The 22,816-nt window shown below is 44.9% G+C and overlaps 1 pseudogene; it reads right to left on the reverse strand.

The window, feature by feature from the left end:
• Positions 1-477: 477 nt before the first annotated feature.
• LOC136354547 (uncharacterized) lies at positions 478-11,380 on the reverse strand (annotated as a pseudogene).
• Positions 11,381-22,816: the final 11,436 nt, after the last annotated feature.

Consider the following 22,816-nt stretch of genomic DNA (forward strand, 5'->3'; position numbering starts at 1 on the left):
TAGAAAATTGTGTCAGCATTTTTTTTATGCATTGCTCATATATTCAGGTTCAGGTTCAGACATGAGACAACACAAAAATGACAGGTTCAGGTTTGGTAGCAAGCAACAAGCAACAAATTCAGACACAGGTCAGATTTGGCAGCAATCAACAAGCAACCCATTCAGATTTGGCAGATTTCAGCAAGACAACAAGTTAGATTTGGCAACAAGCAACAATAAATAAATTCAGACACAGATCCAAATCCAGCCATATCACAAAAGGACACAGGTTTAGGTCCAAATTCAGATAGGTTCAGATTCATACATTACAGACTAACATTCAGATATTACAGACTAAGATTCAGACATTACAGGTTTAGACATAAGATAGTGATAGCAAAATGATAACTTGCAGCTGATTCCCAACATAGTCAAATTTGAAGCTTCTTCTTTGGCGTCAGCTTCCTCCTTAGAGACCTGATGGGCTGAGAGTAGCTGTTAGTAGGCTGGGTACTTGAAGTTGTGGCTGCTTCTGGCTGAGAAGTTGTGGCTGCTTGTGGCTGAGAAGCTGTGGCTGCTTGTCCTCCCATCATGAGCATTGCTAGCCGGCTCCAAGCATTAATAAAGTTACATTTTTGTTACTCAGCAATATGGAAATATTGGTACTTAATAAAATACAATGAAGGTACCTTCTTGTGACTCTTCCTGGGCTCTCTTCAATTATTTGTTGCACACAAGGACTTTTGGGACTAGGAATATGAGAACTAGTACAATATTTTGTAGTGTTTCTCCTTGGCTTCCTCTTCCTGCAAGTTACAAGGCAAATTATTTTAACATGTTATAAAAAATACTTAATGCAATGACTTTTGAGTTAGTGAACTAGCCTTGTTTTTGTTCCATTAAGTGAACACTTGTAGCTAGTTTGAGCATGTCCCAATTCTCCACAGCCCTTGCACCTTCTATTGCCCCTTACCAGCACCCTCTTTCCTGGCTCAGTGTTAGATGTACCAGCTTTGGATTTAGATTTGCCACTTTCGAGACAACTTTTGATCCTAAGCATCATGTTTCTTCCTGCTATCTTCTTAGGTAAAGGTGCACCTAGCACCCATGGCATCTCAACCTATGGCCAGTAAGACTTGTCACCAAGTGGCTCTATAACTCTCTTGTAGGCATTCTTGAACATCTGGACTGAGTAATAAGGATTGACAAAGTCCTCAATGTTGACATCTCTGCTCTGTTGTGCTGTTATCAATGCCAATGCATGCTGACATGGTTTTCTAGTGTGCTACCATTCCCCACAAGAGCAATATTTATTGTATGCCTTCACAACATGCTTGCCATTACTATTGTTGTTATCAACAACCTCTGCAGTTAAGGAATCAGCTTTCACTACTGAAAGGTGACCTAAACCCCTAGTCATAGCCTTCAGTTGCTGTGTAACTGTAGGCAGGATCTTGCCAGTTAATTTCTCTCCAATCCTCCTCCTCTTATTCCAAAGAACCATATAGCACCCTATACTTGTCTGCAAGGTCACAAATTGGTAGTGCTTTATAGTCCTTAATCCAGTTGTTGAAAACCTCTACAATGTTGTTAGTTATGTAATCACACTTAATCTCTGGGTTGAAACCACTCCTCATCCACTTCAATGGATGATAGGTTTCAAGCCAAGGGAGAACTTCACTGCAAGAACCAATAACCTCCTTCATGTACATTTGCCAAATCTCTTTCCTATATGCCCTAGCAGCTGGGTACATATGTGAGTGTACATCTCCTCCAAACCTCTTCATAAAATTCTTCATCAAATGCCTAAAGAACTCCCTCTGCTCAGCATGTTTGAAAACAGTATGCACAGCCTTCTCCAACCCCTTACATGCATCAGTGCATACAGCTAGAGGGTTAAACATCTCCTATGGCAGCATGAAGCTGACTCATGAACCACTCCCAGTTATCCTATGTCTCTGAATCTATAAACCCAATAGCAAGAGGATACATCCAATTATGTCCATCTACAGCTGTAGCAGATGCTAAGTGACCATTCCATCTGCTATTCAAAGCAGTGCTGTCTATACTAATGTATGGCCTACATCCCTCTAAAAAACCATCAATACAAGGCCTTAATGCACAGAAAACCTTTTAAAAAAAAACTCTCCCATCTACTTCCACAGTGTCAATCTTTATAACACTACCAGGTTTTCTAAGTACCTTTGCCCTCCATCTATACAGCATGTGAAAACTTTCCTCCCATGTTCCATACAGCTGATCCAAAGCCTTGAGTCTACCCTTACATATTGTGTCATAGTTGATTGTGCACTTTTGATCTTCTACTAGCCTAGTATGCAAGGCTTTAGGACCCATACCTGGATTCTTCCTAAGAATTGGAATTGCCTTTGCAGCCACCCATTTACTAGTTGGTGTAGTTGTTCTTCTTCTGCTGCTAGAAGTACATGTATGATGGTCAGTTAGCACTATCACCTGCAAATCAAATGGAAGAAACTATCAGCATTCATGCATTGTGTGACACAACATCTACTCTATAACTGAAAAGAAAAAAAAACAATACCATCACTGTCTTCTGATTAGGCTGCTTATGCCCAACAATATGCCAAGGGCAGCCATCAACCTTACAACATCCTATATATCGTTCAGGATCTGTTTTGATCAAATGCAACTCAAATTCCTCATTTATGGCATATTGCCTCACAGCCAACCTAAACTCCTTCATGTTTGGGTACATGGTGCCAGCCTTCATGCATGGCTTGTCAAGGTCATAGGGCATCAGCAACTCCCATGGAAGTTCATCAAACACAGGAATTGCTGCCCCAGTAATGTCTTGAGCAGCATCACCCACACCATCACCAGCAGCTTCAGCCCCATCACCACCAGCAGCCTGACCCCCATTGCCACCAGCTTGTCTAGCCATCTCGGCTTGCTCATCTTCAGCCCTTAAACCTAGCAACTCATAGAATTTGTCATCCCCAACAATATCTAACCACCCTTCCTCGTCATTTCGGGCCAGAATGTCTAGGCTATCCCAATCCACAACGTTGGTAGCAACATATGGGACATCAAGAACAGGAGACCCAGCTGGTTCCCTGTCACGCCCAGAAATTCACTAGTAATTTCCAAACTTATTTGTGCATTAAATCCTCGTTCAGGAATCAGCCGAGGTACACAAACTGACAATTTAATATACAGATTCATCAATATAATAACGTTACATACTTACAAAAGAAAAGAAAACTGCAGCGGAATTACAGTCTAGCGAAGCTCCGGCTCCACTCCCACAGGCAGCTCAACTGGGGTATAAGCCAAACGTCTTCTCCTTCGCAACTTGTCTTCAACTGAGGTTTGATTGATTATTGCAAGGTGAGCATATGACATACTCAGCAAGCCACACAGCAAATATGCAAGTGCACAAGGATACCAAAGAATGGCATAATATAGGGCTCATTTGCAAAAGCAGCATTCATCAAACATTTGAGAATTGTAAAACAGTAGAGTACCTAATCATCAATATTAATCAACACTGAACAGCACACCCATGCTGCACAGGCCCAACCACCCTGAACAACCATACCCGGCTGTACAGATCTATCTCCAAACCAGGAATATACCATTCCAAACCAGGAGCTAAATTAATTACCATCAATTATCACATTATTATTAATGAGTAGTGTGGGACTAATCACGAAAGAAATTGTTCGACCCGCCCATAACCGCGGGCACGGCTATTCGAATAGTTTTACTCTGGCCAGAGGTGTACCACTGTACCCACAAGACACAACTCCACAATATGTCACCATATCATCATGTGCCCATGCTGAACATGTCACCATTTGTGTAGTTGTGACAAGACCCCTCGCATAACTCAACCCAAAGCAGTGCACTGTTCCTGGATCGTAGTCACCCCCTCAAAAACCAGAGGCATGGACTCCCCAGCGACCCCCGTGGGCTTATCTCCGCCACTTCTCAGTCTGGTGCTCCGCAATGAGCCTTGTTATACAAAGTGTCAGCCGTTGCCCATTCTAGCTTGTGGTTGGCACGATTAATGTTTCACAACCGAAACTCGTGAACCGGTCCTTAATTGTCATGAGCACGACCATCAAAACCATGTGCTCACAACCCACCGTTATCAAGTTTTAGTTGACACATTAATTAATTAACCAATCACGATTGACCATCGTGAGCTATCATTAAATATCCATCATTAAGTAATAGTGAAACATTAGTTATCCCAATTGTGTGCTAATGTTTCTAAGCATGGCTAAGCAATTATGTCTAACATATCTAGTTGAACCAATATATAAATCCAACTAGTCAAATTATAACCCACGGTAATCAAGAAATAGGGTAATCAATGCAAAGTGGTCATAACAAAGGAATAGGTTCACACCACCCGGTGACATTCGAAAATAAATGCACAGTTGAAATAAATAGAGAATTTAAATGTAGGATCAACATGCTCAAAGGAATTGTGTTTGGGATCTGTGTGACTTGCCTTGCAATAATCGGTATTCAATTAATCTTCTAAACCACTTCCGACGCTCTCACGAACCTTAGAAACAACGGAAACGACAAGCTAACACGGAAAACAAGAAAAAATACTAAGAAACTCCAAATAAAAAGTACACATAAAGTAAACAAACATGTAGATCATAATTTTAGATGAATTATGAGACTTGAACGGCCTCATTCTGACTTCATATGAATTAATTATGAATTTTACAAGATTTAATCTAATTAAAGCCCATTTAAAAAGGATTAAATAAATTTAATTCAATTTATGGATATTTTAATATGTAGATCTTTATTTTATACAACTTTTGCAACTTGAACCACATTAATCGAGTTACAATGAATTAGTTATGAATTTTAAAAGATTAAACCGGATTAAAGCATTTATATGGATTTTAATTGAATTATGACGCAATAAAGAATTATTTTTGAAAGGAAAAAGGGATTTATTGCGTCATCGAAGTCCGTCCACGGTAAACCGGGTTCACAGAGACGGTCTACGAAACCAACGGCCAAGATCTAATCTAAGCCGAACGGACGGCCGAGATCGATCCGGTCCACCACGGGTCTACCGCGGACGTGGCGCTGACGTCGACGATGACGTCATCGCCGGCGGCGGCTCGGCACACCATGCTCGACGGCGAACGGCGGCGAGGCGGCACAAACGGAGGGCACCAACGGGTAGAGGGCGACGCGGCGAACTTACCGAGCACTAGGACGATGGCAAACGATGACGGATGACGACGGCGGCGAGGTTGAAGCGGTGGCGGTCTTCGAGTCGGCGGTGACGGCGGTGGCTAGGGCTACGCGGAGGCGGCGCTACACGCGACGGCGGCCTAAGGCGAAGGTGGCGGCGGAAAGAGGAGGTCCCGGGGAACCTTTTATAGGGGCTAGGAGGCGGCGACAGAGGCCCACGGCGACCGGCGGCGAGAAGGAAAGTTTTAGGCTTTGGAAAGAGAAGCTAACCCAAATCGGCATTGAATCCAACGATTTCCAAACGAATTAGCCCGGGTTTCCTAAAGAGAAAAGGTAGAGGAGATCGAGGAGATTATTTCCCCTCAATTGATTTGGCCAGAGAAGGAAAGAGGCGGCCAGATTTTGGAAGGGGATCGGCGGCTGCGCGGCAAGGCTGGGGCGGCTGGAGGTGGAAGATGACCTGACAGGTGGGCCCCACCTGTCAGCGACACCGAGAGAGAGAGGAGGAAGGGACGGCGGACTAGGCCGAACGGGCCGGACGCAAGCAGGCCGAGGAGAGGGAGAGAGAGACTTGGGCCGACTTTCGGCCCAAAACCAAAAGGGAGATTTTAAAACCTTTTCTATTTTATTTATTCATGAAATGCAATTCCATTTATTAAAAATACTTCCTTAGCTCAAATAAATCCCAGAAAAATCTACGAACTAAAGAATCAAGAGAAGTATTTAACAAAATTTTATCTAGCCCAATTTTATATTGAGATTTAACAAATTAAAATTAGATCTTCTCTTCTAGGCTTTTAAGATCATTTCTAATAATTCCTTTTAAACAACAATTTATAATTTAAGGATTTTTAAACAAGAAAAGCACTTAACATAATTATAATTAGATCATTAATTGATTAACTAATTACTGAATTGTTCTTTGTATCATTTAGGAATTGAGCTCCGAAAAATCCGAGAAAATTTCAGAGAGTGTAATTAATCATGGAGAATTTAATAAAAATTAAATCCATCCATGCTTTAAATTTAGGAAATTTTATTTCCCACATTTAACTTCACTTGTAAATTAATGAACATTTAATATAAATTCTATTAATAAATTATTAAATAATTTATAAATCCTAAAACAAAAATCACGCTGTGACATTCCCCAACTTGTTCCACGACTCCAGCAGGAGAAACGAAGAAAACACCACCACCACCACCACCACCAACACCAACACCGGGTTCTAACACACTTAAGCTAAGCGCAGGCTCCTCCACGAGCCTGAAGAAATCAAATGTGGACGAATGTTAGAGAACTCTCGAACTGATTCGCACCTCTAACTGATTCGAACCAATCACAATCACAAAAGCAAGCCACAAATCGGTAGAACAACTTACCCGGTCACTAACTCGTGCCAGGTGCAATCCATCGATGCCATTGTGCTCCTACCTCCCACGCGCTAGCACCATTGGATGGCGACGGCACCGCCGGCGACAACGACCAAGACGAAGGAGCGACTGGATCTGGGGATCCCCTTTCTCTCTCAGACCTAATAGCGGCTCGATCTGGTGCCGCTTTTTCTCTCACCTCAGATAGAAGAAACATACCCAAGGGCATTTTCGTCAGCCCAAATGTGAAAACAGCTGCAAAAGAGATTAAATGGCGAATGTGGCAAAGAAAACATTGGGCACCGCTTGGGGATGGTTTTTTAGCGAATCGATTCGGCAGAGTGGCATTCCAGCGAAACCACTTATTGGGAATGGCACAATATCCAATTTCTCCTCCGTTTCATATTATAAGCCATTTGAGTTTTTACCTAATCAAACATTTTAAGTTTCATCAAGTTTACAGAAAAATATTAGCAGTATTTTCAACATAAAATAAATATATTATCAAAATATATTTTCAACATAAAACAGACATTAACTGATTTGATATTTGAGATGTTGATGATTTTTCTATAAACTTGGTTGAACTCAACAAAGTTTGACTATGAAAAAAGTCAGAGAGTATATAATTTAAGTTTAAAATTTTATTCATTTCAAGTTTAAAAATAAAATGAATTAAAAAAATGTGAGTTTTAAAATAAACTTAGATCGAAGAGCAAGTTGAGGATTAGAGTGTAAATCTATACTAGTTATTAAGCTAAATATTATATAATTTAAGTTTAAAATTTTATTCCTTCCAAGATTTAAAATAAAACGAATTCCTGTGTGCTTCAATTTATTGCGGCCGGAGGCTCTTCCTGGCAATTCACAAACAATTTCGAACTAGCTAGGACTATTCTAGAATTTCAATTCCTATAGCTGCAATTCCGTACATATTCAAGAAGCTAGCTTACCATAGAAATTTGATTGTTAATGCAGTTTCATGTTCAGTACAATGCAAAGCGAATTCTAAGTCTATCAGTAACTTAACTATATATGGGTTTTAGTCTTAAAAAATATATTTACATGGTTGTCACGAGCTAGGAATAAAAATGTCAGGCAGTTAGTAGTCACAGAAATAGTGTGTACACTTACATCGTCCAACTTCGAAAATGGATTTTAATCCCTTGAAATGGATTCTAATCTCTCAAGAGATATATCCCTCTATACCTTTTTTTTCTAATCCAAATATATGAACTTACCCTTGTAAAAAAAATAACAATGATTAATACATATTACAATTTCTGTGAGTGTACAATGAGAGAGAAAAATGACAAATTCATGTGTGAATAATACGCTACTATTTATGTGTTGCATTTGTCTTTTTCTATATCTTAATTTGAGAGTTGGGTTAATTTGAACCTAAAATTTTGTGAAGTGGTATTTTTATATATAACGTATAAGTTTTGTCAAAGGTTTAAGCTTTAAAAAATGTTCAATTTTTAAACAAAAAATGATGGGACATCCCTCAAGCGATCACAATAGTTTCTCGTCCAACTTTAGGTGTATATAATCGTGCATGCATATTTGCCGGGAATTATAAAAGCAATTGGTTGTGTAGATTGAAACTGATTTTATTTATCTCCAATTCTCCATGGCAGCTACTAATTATTTGGTAAGCTATACTACCTTCATTTTGTCGACGTTTGAGGTCACGACTAGGGTATTTGAATGGTATGGGGATCGTTTGTACCAGAGTATATGCGAGTTAAGGTAAAAGAGATAGAGACGGGGATTTTTATACAGGTTCGGGCCCCTTATCTGACACGTAATAGCCATACTCCTGTTGGCCGAAGCCGGTGTTGCTCTTATTCATCATAATCACACCAGTACAATATTTGGGATAACCTATCTAGCTGTCATCGACTTGATAGCATGGATAACCAACTCGTAGTCGACGACAGGGTATCTTCCTCCTTGAATCCACACTCGGCGAGATTAGAGATAGCGCTAGATCCCTCTTGTTGGCCTTCGCATACACTATATTGGGTTTGTCTAGGCTTATCTCTGATATTAATATTCGGCGGCTTATCTTGGCATATGTGTTGGCTTGTGTGTCAATTTGCATGTCTTGTGGCTTGTTGGTCTATCCCCCCTCCTCATAGGGCTCCTCCTCACAGGGGTCTTGTATTTATACCCATATATGCCCCCTTATCCAACTAGAACTAGGGAGATCAATATGGATATAATCCGAGTAGTACTTGTCGTTTCCATATAGAACTCTATTCGTCATTCCTTATCCAGAACTCCTTCTATATACGAGGTGTGATTACATATAGAACTCTATTCGTCCTTCCAAATCCGGAACTCTAGAAATCTATTCGTCTTTCCTTATCCGGAACTCCTATATACGAGATGTGATTCCATATAGAACTCTATTCGTTCTTCCTTATCCGGAACTCCTTCTATATACGAGATGCGATTCCATATAAGACATGGTATGTGGTGGGCCCTGCCGAGCATAGTCAACTACTATTAGGTATGTGGTATCCATAACTATGATACATTTCATATTATTGACCTTTTCTTTACCAAACTTGTATTAAGTTTGATCAAGTTTTTATCTCTTCTCAACAATTATAAAAATTGAAGATGTTTTTGCCAGTATTTTGGTACGTCATATCAGTGTTTCAGTCGGTTTTAATTTCGTTTGTTTTTGGAAATATATATTCGTGTTTGTGTTTAAGTTGGATTTTAAGTTCGTTTGTTTTTGGAAATACAAAAGGAGTCGTATAAGAATTTTTTTTATTAAAAAACTTGCATACTAACTTGAGATAAAAATTGGATTCCTATTTGCAGCTCGTGATTATATAAAAACAAAATAACCAAACGAATTCACATAGTAAATTTCACCCTAGCTAAACCGTCTAACAATGATAAGATTAAAAGAGCATCCACCTATTGCAACGCACGGGTATCTTTTTAAGTAAAAATCTTAACTAATATAAAGAATTGTATTTTTCCGATCGTCACATGCATCCTTCATTGCGTTTTCGTCCGTCATTACGGACTATTTTTTCCTCATCCGATTCATCGTGCACCTCCTCTCCAAATCCCACATCATTACAATCCAATCCTACCAAAAAACAAAATCTCAACCTCAATTTAAATACAAATCGGAATCATCCAAAATATCAAGAGATGATCAGAGATGGAGGGGTGAGCGGGAGCAACAACAACATCATCACATGAAAACCCCAAAATAATCACAACAACAACATCATCAACACATGAAAAAACAATACAAACAACACATACACAATCAACAACATCGGCCGATCCAACCAAGGGGACGTCGGCGGCGGAAGGCATATCCCCTCGGCCGGATCCGCCCGCGGGTGCCGCCGACGTCGTCGTCGCCGCCGGATCAAAGGGAGAAGCCGCCGCCGCCGCCCAATCCAAGGGAGAAGCTTGGGGTGGATGGGGAGGGGGTAGAGGACCACTACATCCGACCACCGGAAACGCCGCTGCCACCACCTCCGCCGGATCTGCCCGACAGATCGCCGATGCCACCGCCGCCGTCGCAGGAGAAGCTTGGGCGCGGGGCTGATGAGAAGGGGTAGAGAACCGCCGGATCCGTTCGCCGAAAAAGTCTCCGACGGATCCGTCCGCTGGAAACACCGCTGCCGACGGATCCGCCCGCTGGAAACACCGCTGCCGCCACCTCCACCGGATTCGCCAACGTGAGCCGCTGATGCCACCGCCACCGCCGGATCGGACCCGCGGGAACGGCTGACGCCATCGCCGCCGACTCCTTTGCTGCCGGCATGGGAGAAACAAGAGAAGCGGGGGCGAGGGGAGGAGAGGGAGTGACCAAGAGGGAGAGAGAGGGACGGAGACGAGAGAAGCGAGAGTGGGGACGAGAGGGAGAGAGAAGGACGGGTGAGAGGAGGGGGACGGTGGATAAGGATGCGTGACCCGCCTTATCCACTTGCGCACCGGCTCTCTCTCTCCATCTCTCGGCTGTTGCGAAGAGGATGCGATTTTTTTTTTTTGACACGGAGAGGATGCGACATTTGTTAAATAACGCCAGACAAATCAATGGGCTGGAGTATATGCGAAATCATCATCAGACATGCAGGCACATCAGCAAAAAAAAAAAAAAGAAGCTACTATTAGTTTCTTCGATCGAAATTAACGGGCTAATAATCAGGCAAGTCAACAAATATCACTCGTATTTATGTATTTTGCCTTGCGAGAGAAATCTATATATTTTTATGTGCGTGAATACTGGGAACGACTAGAAATATATAGCGGTAGGTTTCAATGAAAGAAAAAAAAAACGGAGTAGAAAACGACATGGAAGGACATGGATTCCTGGCTGTAGATTGGGTCTTTGTGAACAAACCTGGACTCTTGGCCTGCTCCGGACGAACCTGAACTCCCAGACGGATGTGGGCACGATGAAGGAACGTAAATGTAAAGACTATTTTTTTTATCTTAACTATTTAAAAAATTGATAATTTTATGTTCGTCACATCTATGTTTCGTCCGTAAATCCAATCTAGCAGCGGCCTGTCCTCTATTCTCGCACACTCTTTGTCCCTACCATCGGTGATTGCTTTCCTCGTGGAAAAGAAAAACGCATCCAGACGATGCGGGATTGGATTTCTAATCGGCTCTGATCGTTCTGCGCCGCGGCGGTTGCCACCTTGTCGGCGTCCTCCCTGGGGGTCACCTTGTTCGCCGGGAGCACCTCCGTAGCGCCGCCCACCACGTCCTTAAGTGTCGTAGACTTGTTAATTTTCTCCCCGTCGGCATCGGGGCGGTGCCTCATGTTCGCCTCGACGGCCTGCTGCGCCGCGGCATCCACACCACTAGGGATGACCCTGGACAAGCAAATAGCCCCGTGGCGCTCATCTCGGTTGCCTGCACCGCTGCCACGTTGGCGAGGTCGATAGGCTTGGATCCCGCGTCAGGTCGCCGATGGTTGTAGTAGTGACATATCAACACTAAGATACATAGCCAATGCAAATTCGTTGAGCTACACCCTCCAAAATTATCACCATAGATGGGCTCATCAGTAATGCTCCAGATCAATACGATAATATGGAATTCACACGATTTACACAACAAATTCATATGTATAAAATTTAGAGATATTTGCGAGGTATATACAAATTCAATATTTGTTTTGCACATGTGTTATAAGTACACAAGCAATCTTACCCATTGATATTTGTTTGATATTCACCCGGTGCACCACACGGGCATATTTGCTAGTAAAACAAAATTTTAAACACAAAACAAAGCGTATTATCAAAATATATATTAAATAAATACTGATTAGGTGTTGTAGACACTAAATTTTTTTATGAACTTGGTCAAATTCAGAAGATTTATAAACAGCCTCACTAACTAGTGCAAGTATGAGATAAGAGATAGTAAAGCTATTGAAGGGAAAAAAAACAGACAATATTTGCAATCTTTCAGAACAATCTCAATGGAAGGTTGGAAATAATTGCAAGTGGATTATTGTCGAAACTAGATTTCGGCAATAATAAAAGGGGGTGGCTATCAAGCTGGAAAAGTGTATGGGTTTGGAGACAAAGGATTTATACAGGTTCAGGCCTTCTTATAAAAGAAGTAATACCCTACTCCTGTCCGGGGATGAATCCGCCGAGTGTATTATTGATTGTATGATTTAGAGAAAATCAACATCTGCCCCTAAAGGCACCCGGACCCCCCTTATATATAGGAAGGAGTCCGGATTACAAAAGATAATCTATGTCCCTAACTGAATACAGTCGTGACCGACTAAGTCTCAAGGTGTTTCCTTGATATACAAGTTAGGAAACAAACCCAGGATACACATAAGATATTCTATCTATACTCGGTATCCTATATTCAATCCAAATATCATCGCCGTATAGATATGGGATATCCATAATCTCCACAGTAGCCCCCGAGACCTTTGCAGTCAATCGTCGTAGCCTTCTCAAAAATAATAATCCGAGTGCTTCAAACTTTTCGTGCCAAGGCCTGCCGAGTAGCGAAGACAAAGACTGTAAAGGGCGAAAAGATAAAAATATGGTGCATCGAATAGATGCACCTAATTAGGTGTAGCCCCCAACTATGTGATTAGTTAACGAACTAAACATATAGTTGAGAGACCAAATAATAGCACGATCGTGCATCATATGACAAAAGCACACACAGCGCCTAAATAGGCATGCTAGCCGACCGCTTTTTAGCCATAATGAAAAGAGTCCGAGTGGTTTACACTCTAAAAAGGTTCACGAATGAACGCACTGGACAGGCATCCGAATTTAAAACTCTAAAGATTACCCACCAAGTATTATAAAAATTATGGTAATGAATAAGTCTAATAGCCTAGGCTATGACTATTTACCATAATGAAAATAGGTATATAACATACCAAGGAAGTGACTATGATAAAAACAAGTCATTCCAAATTAACCCAGACAGCTTTTGTAGCCTAATAAAACTAACAAAAAGCAGTATAACACCTTTCTGTCGGGCACCTTTTAATTTGCATTGCAATAATTCCAAAGAATTATATGACCGCATAAAAAGGATTTTATCAGCATTGGGCAACACTATTGTGCGCATAATATTGCCAAAGCAAAATATGCCTAAGTCCCTAAGGAACACAATGGGCCACGCTGTTAAAAGTATTGGGCCGAAGTACTGTTCAGGCCTAGGCCCATTCGCACCTCCGATACCCTTAACAAGAAATCCCGAGATCCAAGCGACGCTTCGTCTTCCCCGCCGGAACTCTCGCCATTTTCCCCACTCCTTGCTACAGTGCAGAACTGCGCCGGCGAACTAGGGTTCACCACTCCACTCAAATCCACCTTCGAAAAATGCATCAAAATCCTTCCCGTGATCCACCGCCTTAATCCCTCATTTCTCCCTAGCCATCCCTCGAATCAAATCAGCGCATTCGGATAGAATCGATGGCGGAAGAGAAGGAAAGCTTCGAAGGCCAATGGGCGCCGTCCGACGTAACGGAAGAGAACCTGAAGGAGATGGTGGCGCACGGCGTTCTCCCAGCCAAGGAGATCATCGGATGGCGGCCAGCGTGCGGTGAGGCTTTTCCGACCCCTGATACACATGAGATCGTAGTCTTCTCGCATTTCTTCTATGGCGGCTTCGCTCTTCCGACCTCGAGATTTTTCCGCGGGATATTAAGCTTCTATGGAATCAGCTTGCATCACCTAAACCCGAATTCTATAGTCCACATTGCCAATTTCATCCATGTGTGTGAAGCCTTCTTAGGAATTAAACCTCACTTCGCCCTGTTCCGCCGAATCTTCTTTCTCAAACCCCAACCAAACAAGAGTAAGCCATGTGTAGTCGGAGGGGCCAGATTTCAGCTGAGGGGAACTCTGAGCCAGAAATACTTCTCAATGCCCTTCAAGACTTCAAACAAAGGATGGCATGCGAACTGGTTTTATGTTCAGAATCTTGAGCCTGCTCTTCCCGAATACTCTTGTCTTCCCCCGGTGTACCAAGACACTTGGAACTCTCTTCCAATCGGAGATGAAGCTGCCCAAGCCTTGGAATTGTTGGATCGCATGTTAAAACTCAAAGAACAAGGCTTGCAAGGAGAGCAGATCACTCGGCACTTCATCAAATGCCGACTGGCGCCAATTAAAGAAAGATCCCGTACAGCTTTTGAGTTTGACGGCAAACATGATCCTAATCGCGAAGAACCAGACTCTCTGGATTTCAAAATCATGAAGGAGAGAATGTATAAAATCTTCTCAAATGCCATTGTCGTCAGCTACTCACACCAGCTGCCAGTTGTGCCGTATAATGCATTCAATCCGCCTCCGCAGGTATGTATCTGAAATCTTCAACTTATGACCAAAATAGTATCTTGTCTTCATGTTGAGTTAACTAACCATGGAGGCATCTCATTCAGGAATACGTATTGATGAAATCTGATCCCCCAATTGCTCAGCGCCGATCTCCTCGCCAGCACACCATTCAGGGAAGCGGAGGGCCGACAAACAGGTCAGACCCACAACCTCAAACCTCCAAACCAGCTGGTCAGACAGGTCCTCGTAAGAGAAAGCTGGTGCTTAATGACGACGAGGGCGATGACAGCAACAAATCTGGGGACAAGGGCACGCCCAACAAACTCCCAAAGCATACCATGCCCAGGAAAAAACTGGCTGGCCGTCAAATGCCAAAGATTAGAACATCTTCCAGGTATAAACTTCTCGGTACCGTCTCCCTTTGATATGCTTCTCTCATAGAAATTATACTGAATATCGAAAGGACACTTTGCAGGAAACCGTCCGACATAGATCCAACTGGAAAAGATCCTGATCCGGCTGTGACAGAGCCAAATTTATCCAAAGACGCTGAGCCGTCTGCCGAAAACCAACCGACTGCCGAAAGCCGGCCGACTGCCGAAAGCCAGCCGACTGGCGCCCATGCTTCGGATGATAGAGCCGATCCGAGTGACCAGCCGCCAACTGGAGACCAGTCGGGAACAGCTGAAACTGCAACAACACAAGAGCCCCCGACTGGAAACCAGTCGGATGTAGGTCCCGATGAAGAAATCCCTGAAGTTGAAGCGCAAACGACAACTTCCCAAGGACCAGAGGCTGGTAAAGACTCAATGATTGGGTCTCTAAATACAGAACAAGGACCACCTCATGTTCAGCCAGGAACATCCTCAGGTAACACATCTTCTCAAGTGATGCCGATTTAAATAACTTCAGCTTACTCGTCCAATGTCTTGGAAATACATCAGGAACACTAGGCGATGACGAAGAAGCAATTCCTCGCATAAAGGCGGCTAATGACTCCCGTCCTCCTATCTTGCTCAAATGGTGGGACGAGAACTCGCAAGTTGCCGGCATCGTTATAAATCGTCAAAAAGAAAATGAGGAAGTATGCCAGCTGAAGAAAGTACTTGGAGAAGCCACTCGCATTGTGAATGTAAATCTTCCGGGTGACTGCCTTTAATAACTTTGTTCTCTCTTTTAGCAGAACTGAATCATGATCCATCATGCAGAGAATCCATCTTCGCAATGAGGCCAAGACTACAACTTTGGAAAAGCTGGTTCCTCATTTGGGAGCTCTTGAAGCAGTTAGGGACCAGCTGCATGAGGCCAAGGAGTATGCTAAAAAGACAGAGAAGGAGTTAAGGGACCGAATTGCCCAGCTCCAGGATTCAAACTTCGAGCTAAGTGGTTCATCAAAAGGTAACCTTCCAGATCTATTCCATTGATTTATGCTGTCATAACTGTATCCTCAAATATTTGGATTTCAAACAGCACAAGCTACCAGGATGGCACAAATGGAGAAACAGATTGAAGCCTTGAAAAGAGACAAAATAGAACTAGCTGTGCAAAGGGACTCAGCCTTGAAGGAGGTTGAAGGTACTGCCAGCTAACAATTTGAACTTTCCTCTCTTTAATGCAGCAAATTCTTATTATAAATGTGTTTTGTAGACCGTAAAATCAAATCTCAAGCTCAGTTTGATGTCCTGGTTGGTAAGATCAAGAAGCTTGAAGGAGCAAGAGACGAAGTCGCCAATGTCGCTACACCACTTGTCCAAGCTATGTTCCTTAATGACAGTGGTCCGAGTGCACTTGACGCAACCGAAATCTTTGACAAGCTGAGAGTAGCACCGGATGTATACTTCAAGAATATCAAGAAAGCTGGAAGTATGGGAGCTAGTATGGCATTGGCGATGACCAAATCCTTGTACCCGAGGATTGAAATTGACGCCATTGATGGCTTTGCAGACGGGACAAGCGAAGAAGCTGCTCTTGATCTTATCAGTAATGCTCAAAATGCAGCTGACAAGATTGCAAGTGATGTTGTAGAGCAATTCCGCAACAACGACCTTCAGCCGAGCAATAATAACTCTGATGATGAAAGGACTGATTCTGACTGAGTGTAAATGTAGCAAATGGAGGCTTAATTTGTACAATACTGGTGTATTTATGCTGTGCTTGATAGTTCTAACCAAGTCTTTGATTTCTTAAAAGCTTTTATCAAGCTTTGTTGAGCCTAAAACCCAAAGAAGCTATTAAAAACTTCCAGTCCTCGCAGACTAAGTAGAAAAAATCAAACAAGGTAATGATAGACCAAGTAAGCAAATTAAATTGATAAAAAATCACACTCCATTATTATGATGATAGCCCCCGACTGACAACGGCAAGAAGAAAACTTGATGTTGACAGTCAAGATAGGGAAGTGCAATGATAAACTTAAGCGTAGAAACGACGAAGATGGTCAATGTTCCAAGAGTTGTCGACAAGAGTACCGTCTTCGCGCTTGAGTCGATAAGAACCTGGCCGGGTGACTTCAAAGATAATAAATGGCCCTTCCCATAGAGGAGATAACTTGTGCCGATCTCGTGTAGTTTGAATTTTCCTCAAAACCAGGTCACCGACTAAAAAGGCACGAGACCGAACATTGCGATTATGATAGCGCCGCAACCCTTGTAAATATCGAGCCGACCGAATCAAAGCTGCTTCGCGGGCTTCTTCCAATTGGTGCAAGTCATCTACTCGGTCTTCCTCGTAGCGTTCTTCACGAAAATTACGAAAGCGCAAAGACTCAAATTCGACTTCACTCGGCAACATTGCTTCTGCCCCATAGACAAGGAAAAAAGGTGACTGGCCTGTGGCCCGACTGGGTGTAGTTCGCAAAGACCAAAGTACCGATGGCAGTTGTTGCACCCATTTGCCGGCATAGGGTTTTAGCCGGTCAAAGACACGCGCTTTAATCCCTTGAAGTATCATGCCATTAGCTCGCTCCACCTGTCCATTGCTCATGGGGTGTGCCACTAAGGCGTAGCAAATCTTAATTCCGAAGTCCTCACAAAAGTCTTTAAAAACTCCGCCAGTGAATTGTGTGCCATTATCAGTGATTATCCGATTGGGCACTCCAAATCTATGCACAATGTTGATGAAGAAGTCTTGAGCATTATCTGCTGTGATTGTGACAACCGGTTTGGCCTCAATCCACTTGGAGAATTTGTCAATGGCCACAAAGAGATGCGTGTAACCGCCAACTGCCTTTTTAAACGGGCCAACCATGTCGAGCCCCCAAACCGCAAACGGCCAAGACAGCGGGATAGTTTGCAACTCTTGAGCTGGTAGATGAATTTGTCTGGCGAAAAATTGGCAACCTTCACATGTGCGCACAATTTTGTCGGCGTCGGACACTGCAGTAGGCCAGAAAAAACCCTGCCGGTAAGCTTTGCCGACAATGGTGCGTGCAGCAGCATGGTTTCCGCATATCCCAGAATGTATGTCTTTCAGCAATTGTCTCCCTTCCTCTAAAGATACGCAGCGTTGCAGAATTCCTGAAGGGCTTTTCTTGTATAACTCAGATTCATGCATAACATAAAGTTTGCTCCGCCTTGAAATCCGCTCGGCTTCATTTTTATCTTGAGGGAGCTCTTGAGAAGTTAAAAATCGTATGAAGGGCTCTCGCCAGTCGGCTTCAACCATAGCTACGTCATGAGTGTCCGCATCTTGAGTAGTATCTTTATGAGGTACGGTCGGTGTATAAAGGTGTTCGACGAAAACATCTGAGGGCGCCGCCTCGCGCTTGGATCCAAAATTGGCAAGTCTGTCGGCGGCTTCATTGTTGTGTCGAAGAACGTGACTGAGCTCGAGTCCTTCGAACTTGTCTTCCAATTTGCGCACCTCTTGTCGATATGCCATCATATTGTCGTCAATACAGGACCACTCTTTCATAACTTGATTGACAACCAACTGTGAATCGCCTCGAACAATCAGACGCTTTATCCCTAAGGAAATTGCAATCCGTAGTCCATGAAGGAGGGCCTCATACTCGGCAACGTTGTGGGACGCCGAAAAATGTATCCAAAGCACATAGCTCAATCATTCTCCAGTTGGGGAAATCAAAACCACTCCTGCTCCAGTGCCCGAAAGTCGTTTGGATCCGTCAAAATGCATGGTCCAGTGCTCCATGTTCTCCGCGGGGGTATCCTCCTGGCACTCGGTCCATTCGGCGACAAAATCAGCTAACGCTTGGGACTTGATTGAAATTCGGGGCTTAAATGATATGTCCAAAGACATCAACTCCAAAGCCCACTTAGCAATACGTCCGTTTGCTTCGCGGTTGTGCAGTATATCACCGAGTGGAAATGATGTGACCACCGTTACCGAGTGACCTTGAAAGTAGTGAGATAGCTTCCTGGTAGTAATTAGAATACCATATAACAGCTTCTGAACCTGAGGGTACCTCGTTTTGGAATCGGCTAGGACCTCGCTGACAAAATAAATCGGTCGCTGGACTTTTTGGACATGGCCTTCTTCCTCGCGCTCAACGACCAAGACTGTGCTCACAACCTGGGAGGTAGCTGATACGTACAGCAACAACGGCTCCTGCGGGTGTGGTGAGGCTAAGACTGGTGGCTCGGTGAGAAGTTTCTTGAAATCTTCGAAGGCCTTCTGTGCTTCGGGTCCCCACTGGAAGTTATCTGTTTTCTTCAGCAGCTTAAAGAAGGGCATCCCCCGCTCGCCAAGTCTTGAAACAAATCGGCTGAGCGCCGCCATGCATCCAGTCAGCTTCTGAACATCTTTCTGGGTACTTGGCGGTTTCATGTTGAGGATAGCAGTAACTTTCTCCGGGTTGGCTTGGATGCCCCTATGAGACACCATAAAGCCAAGCAGCTTCCCTGACGGTACTCCGAAGGTGCACTTTTCAGGGTTCAATTTCATCCTGAAAGCACGGATGCTCACGAAGGTTTCTTCTAGATCCGAGATCAAATCATCCTTTTGCTTGGTCTTGACGACTACATCATCCACATAGGCTTCAACGTTGCGGCCGATCTGCGTTGAGAAGCATCTTTGGATCATACGTTGATAAGTTGCTCCTGCGTTTTTTAGTCCGAACGGCATGGTGACATAGCAATAAGCTCCAAAGGGCGTGATGAATGAAGTCTTCAAGCAGTCGGATTCCTTCAGTCGGATCTGATGATACCCCGAGTAGCAATCCAGAAAACTGAGAAGCTCACAGCCGGCGGTTGAGTCAACTACCTGGTCAATGCGAGGCAACCCAAAAGGATCTTTGGGACAAGACTTGTTGAGGTCGGTATAATCAACACACATGCGCCATTGCCCTGTTTTCTTCCGAACTAGAACTGGGTTTGCCAGCCAGTCGGGATGAAGGACTTCTTTGATGAAGCCTGCTGCTAACAGCTTGGTTAATTCCTCCTTGATCGCGTCCTTCCTGTCTTGTGCGAATCGGCGGAGTCGTTGTTTGATAGGCTTGGCATCTTCTTTGACGTGTAAGGAGTGCTCAATCACCTCTCTAGGAATACCGGGCATATCAGATGGTTTCCACGCAAAGATATCTTTATTGTTCTAAAGAAAGGTGATGAGCGCGCTTTCCTATTTACAATCTAACTCGGCGCCTATTACAGCAGTTTTAGTAGGATCAGAGGGATCTAGGGGAATCTTCTTAGTCTTGGCTTCGCTTTCCCCACTCTTTGAAATCTTGGTAGCGGGCACTTCTCCTTCGCTCGCCGTGGCTGCAGCCAGTCGGATATCCTCTCGGGCGGACGCCATCTCGCGGGTTTGAGCCATGTCGCAACTCTCCTTGTCGCATGTGACGGCTTGCTTGATGTCACTCCGTAGGGATAGGACTCCTCGGGGACCAAGCATCTTCATCATCATGTAAGTGTAGTGCGGGACGGCCATGAACTTGGCTAACGCCGGGCGTCCAAGTATGGCATGGTATGCTGTCTCGAAATCGGCGACTTCGAAGCTGATGTTCTCTGTGCGAAAGTTTTCCCGAGTACCAAAAGTGACCGGGAGGGTGATCTGGCCGAGTGGAGTTGCGGATAGTCCTGGAATTACTCCATGAAAAGGCGCATTGCTTGGTTTTAGCTCGGAGCGAGGAATCTGCATATCATCCAAGGTCTTGGCGAAGAGGATATTGAGTGCACTGCCACCGTCGATGAGGGTTCTGCGAAGCTTGACATTACGGACCACTGGGTCTAGTACCAGGGGGTACCGCCCCGGGTGGACCACTCGGTCAGGATGATCCGAGCGGTCAAACTTGATTGCAATCTCTGACCATCGAAGATATTGGGGCGTGTCGGGCTGAACAGCATTGATCTCCCGTTCAGTCAACTTTTGCTTCCGTTTAGACTCATAAGCCAAGGGGCCGCCGAAGATATGGTTGAGCTCCTTGCGGTGGTCTTGAAATCCTGCCGGGGCGTCGCCGTCGTCCTTCTTCCTCGACGTGCTTTGTTCTTCGTCGGAGTTCTTCCGTGCAGTCTTGGTGTATTGATCCGCGAATTGCTTATAGACGAAACAATCTTTGGCCATGTGGTTGGAGTTAGGATGGTGCGGGCATTGGGAGTTCATGATCTTATCGAACGTGTTGACGCGCGAACGCTGTCGGGAAGAGTGACTGGCGGTTGCAACAAGTTCCGCAGGCTTACGCTTGCGGTCCTTATGATTGTTACTTCCACCTCCTCCCGTAGCCGGCGTACCCTTGTTTTGCTTCCAACTGGGACCCGACTGCTTTGATGCGGTGACGGCGTCTTCAGCTTTGGCATACTCGTTGGCTTTTTCAAACATGAGCTTGACTGTCCTGGGAGGCTTACGCCCAAACTTGCCGACTAGTTCTTCGTGGCGAATCCCTTTGGTGAACGCGGCGATGATGACGTCGTCGGTAATGTCGGAGATCTTGTTACGTTGTTCAGAAAATCGCCGGATGTAATCTCGAAGGGATTCTCCGGACTTCTGAATGACGTTGTAGAGATCATATTGTGTGCCGGGACGCTCGAAGGTGCCTTGGAAGTTGGCGATGAAGTGGTCGCGTAGTTCGGCCCAAGATCCAATTGTACCACGGGGCAATCCATGGAGCCAAGATCGGGCGGAATCCGCTAAAGCCACTGGTAAATAGTTCGCCATGGCCTTGTTGTCTCCTCCTGCTGCGCGGATTGCGAGACCGTAGACGGTAAGCCACGATTCGGGGTTAGTGGTGCCGTCATACTTCTCTATTCCAGTCGGTTTGAAGCCGGCTGGCCAATCCACTCGACGCAGGTCGTCGGTGAAGGCTGCTACTCCGTCAAGGTCGTCGTCGTGGCGGTCCGGCGAGTGATGGTAGCCTCGAGCTGCTCGGCGCTGTATGATTGTGTCGCGAAGATCGATGGGGCGGCGACGAGGTGGTGAGCGAGGCCGTTCCACTCGGCGCTCCCTATGAAGGTCGGGAGGTGAGTGAACAGACCGCTCGTCGTGACCCCTGCTCCTGCGGTTGGATCCTGCGCCGGTGATGCTGAGGCTTGGATGACGGTAGTCATGAGATCGGAAGTGGGGAACTCGGCTGCCAGTCGGTGTGTGGACGCTTTCGGAGTTAACTGGGACCGAAGCCGCAATCATGGTCTTCGTCTGGTTCAAGATGTTGACGACGTGGTCGGATCGATTGAGCTCGTTTTGGTTGAGGAGGATGTCGAGAAGGGTGATCGCGGCAACCGCATTCTGTTGAGGGGTGCGGAAAACCGGTGTCCCTTCGACATCTTGCTGGCCGATGAGATCACGCGCTCGGCGCCCTGCTTCCAAAGCTCGCTGACGTCGATCCTCAGCCTCCTTCGCGGTCTGCTCACGGTCCTGCTGCTCACGCCGTAGCCGTTCTTGTTCTTGTGCTTGATGCTCCTCCTCCAGTCGGCGACGTTCTTCGGTCTCCCGGGCTTGGCGTTGCTCCTCCGTCTCATTATTGGCCATGAAAACGCCAAAGTAGAGAGGGGTGTAGTTGTCATCTAGGCTTCCGTCGAAGTCGTCGAAGTCGTTGTAGCGAGAACTAAATTCGTCGTACTCCACGATATCAGTAGGATGTGAGTCGACGGTGGGAGAGCTGTTGTAGTCATCCAGCTGATCCGTCGAAACCGTGCCGAGTGGTTGGAGGATGACGCCGACTTCCCTGAAGCTAGGCGAAATCGGTGTTGAAGCCGACTTCCGCCTAGGCCTACGGGATGAAGCCGCTGTCGTGGTGGAGACGGCCGCTAAATCGTCGGGGAGCTTCATCAGGACTGGTGGGTAAGCCCCATCATCTTGATCTGGTGTCGTTAGAGAAGATGCGATCTCGGCCGGGTGGTTTGAAGCCGACTCGGTTGAGATGGTCTTGAAGTAGCTTTCAGCCGCGTTCGGGAATCCAAACGGGACCGAAATCCGGTTCTCTCCCGACTGGTCTGATTCCGAGTCGAGGAGAGAAATCTTGCCGAAGTTGTTGGTGA

Source organism: Oryza sativa, chromosome 12 (genome assembly GCF_034140825.1).
Source record: "Oryza sativa Japonica Group chromosome 12, ASM3414082v1".
NCBI lineage: Eukaryota > Viridiplantae > Streptophyta > Magnoliopsida > Poales > Poaceae > Oryza > Oryza sativa.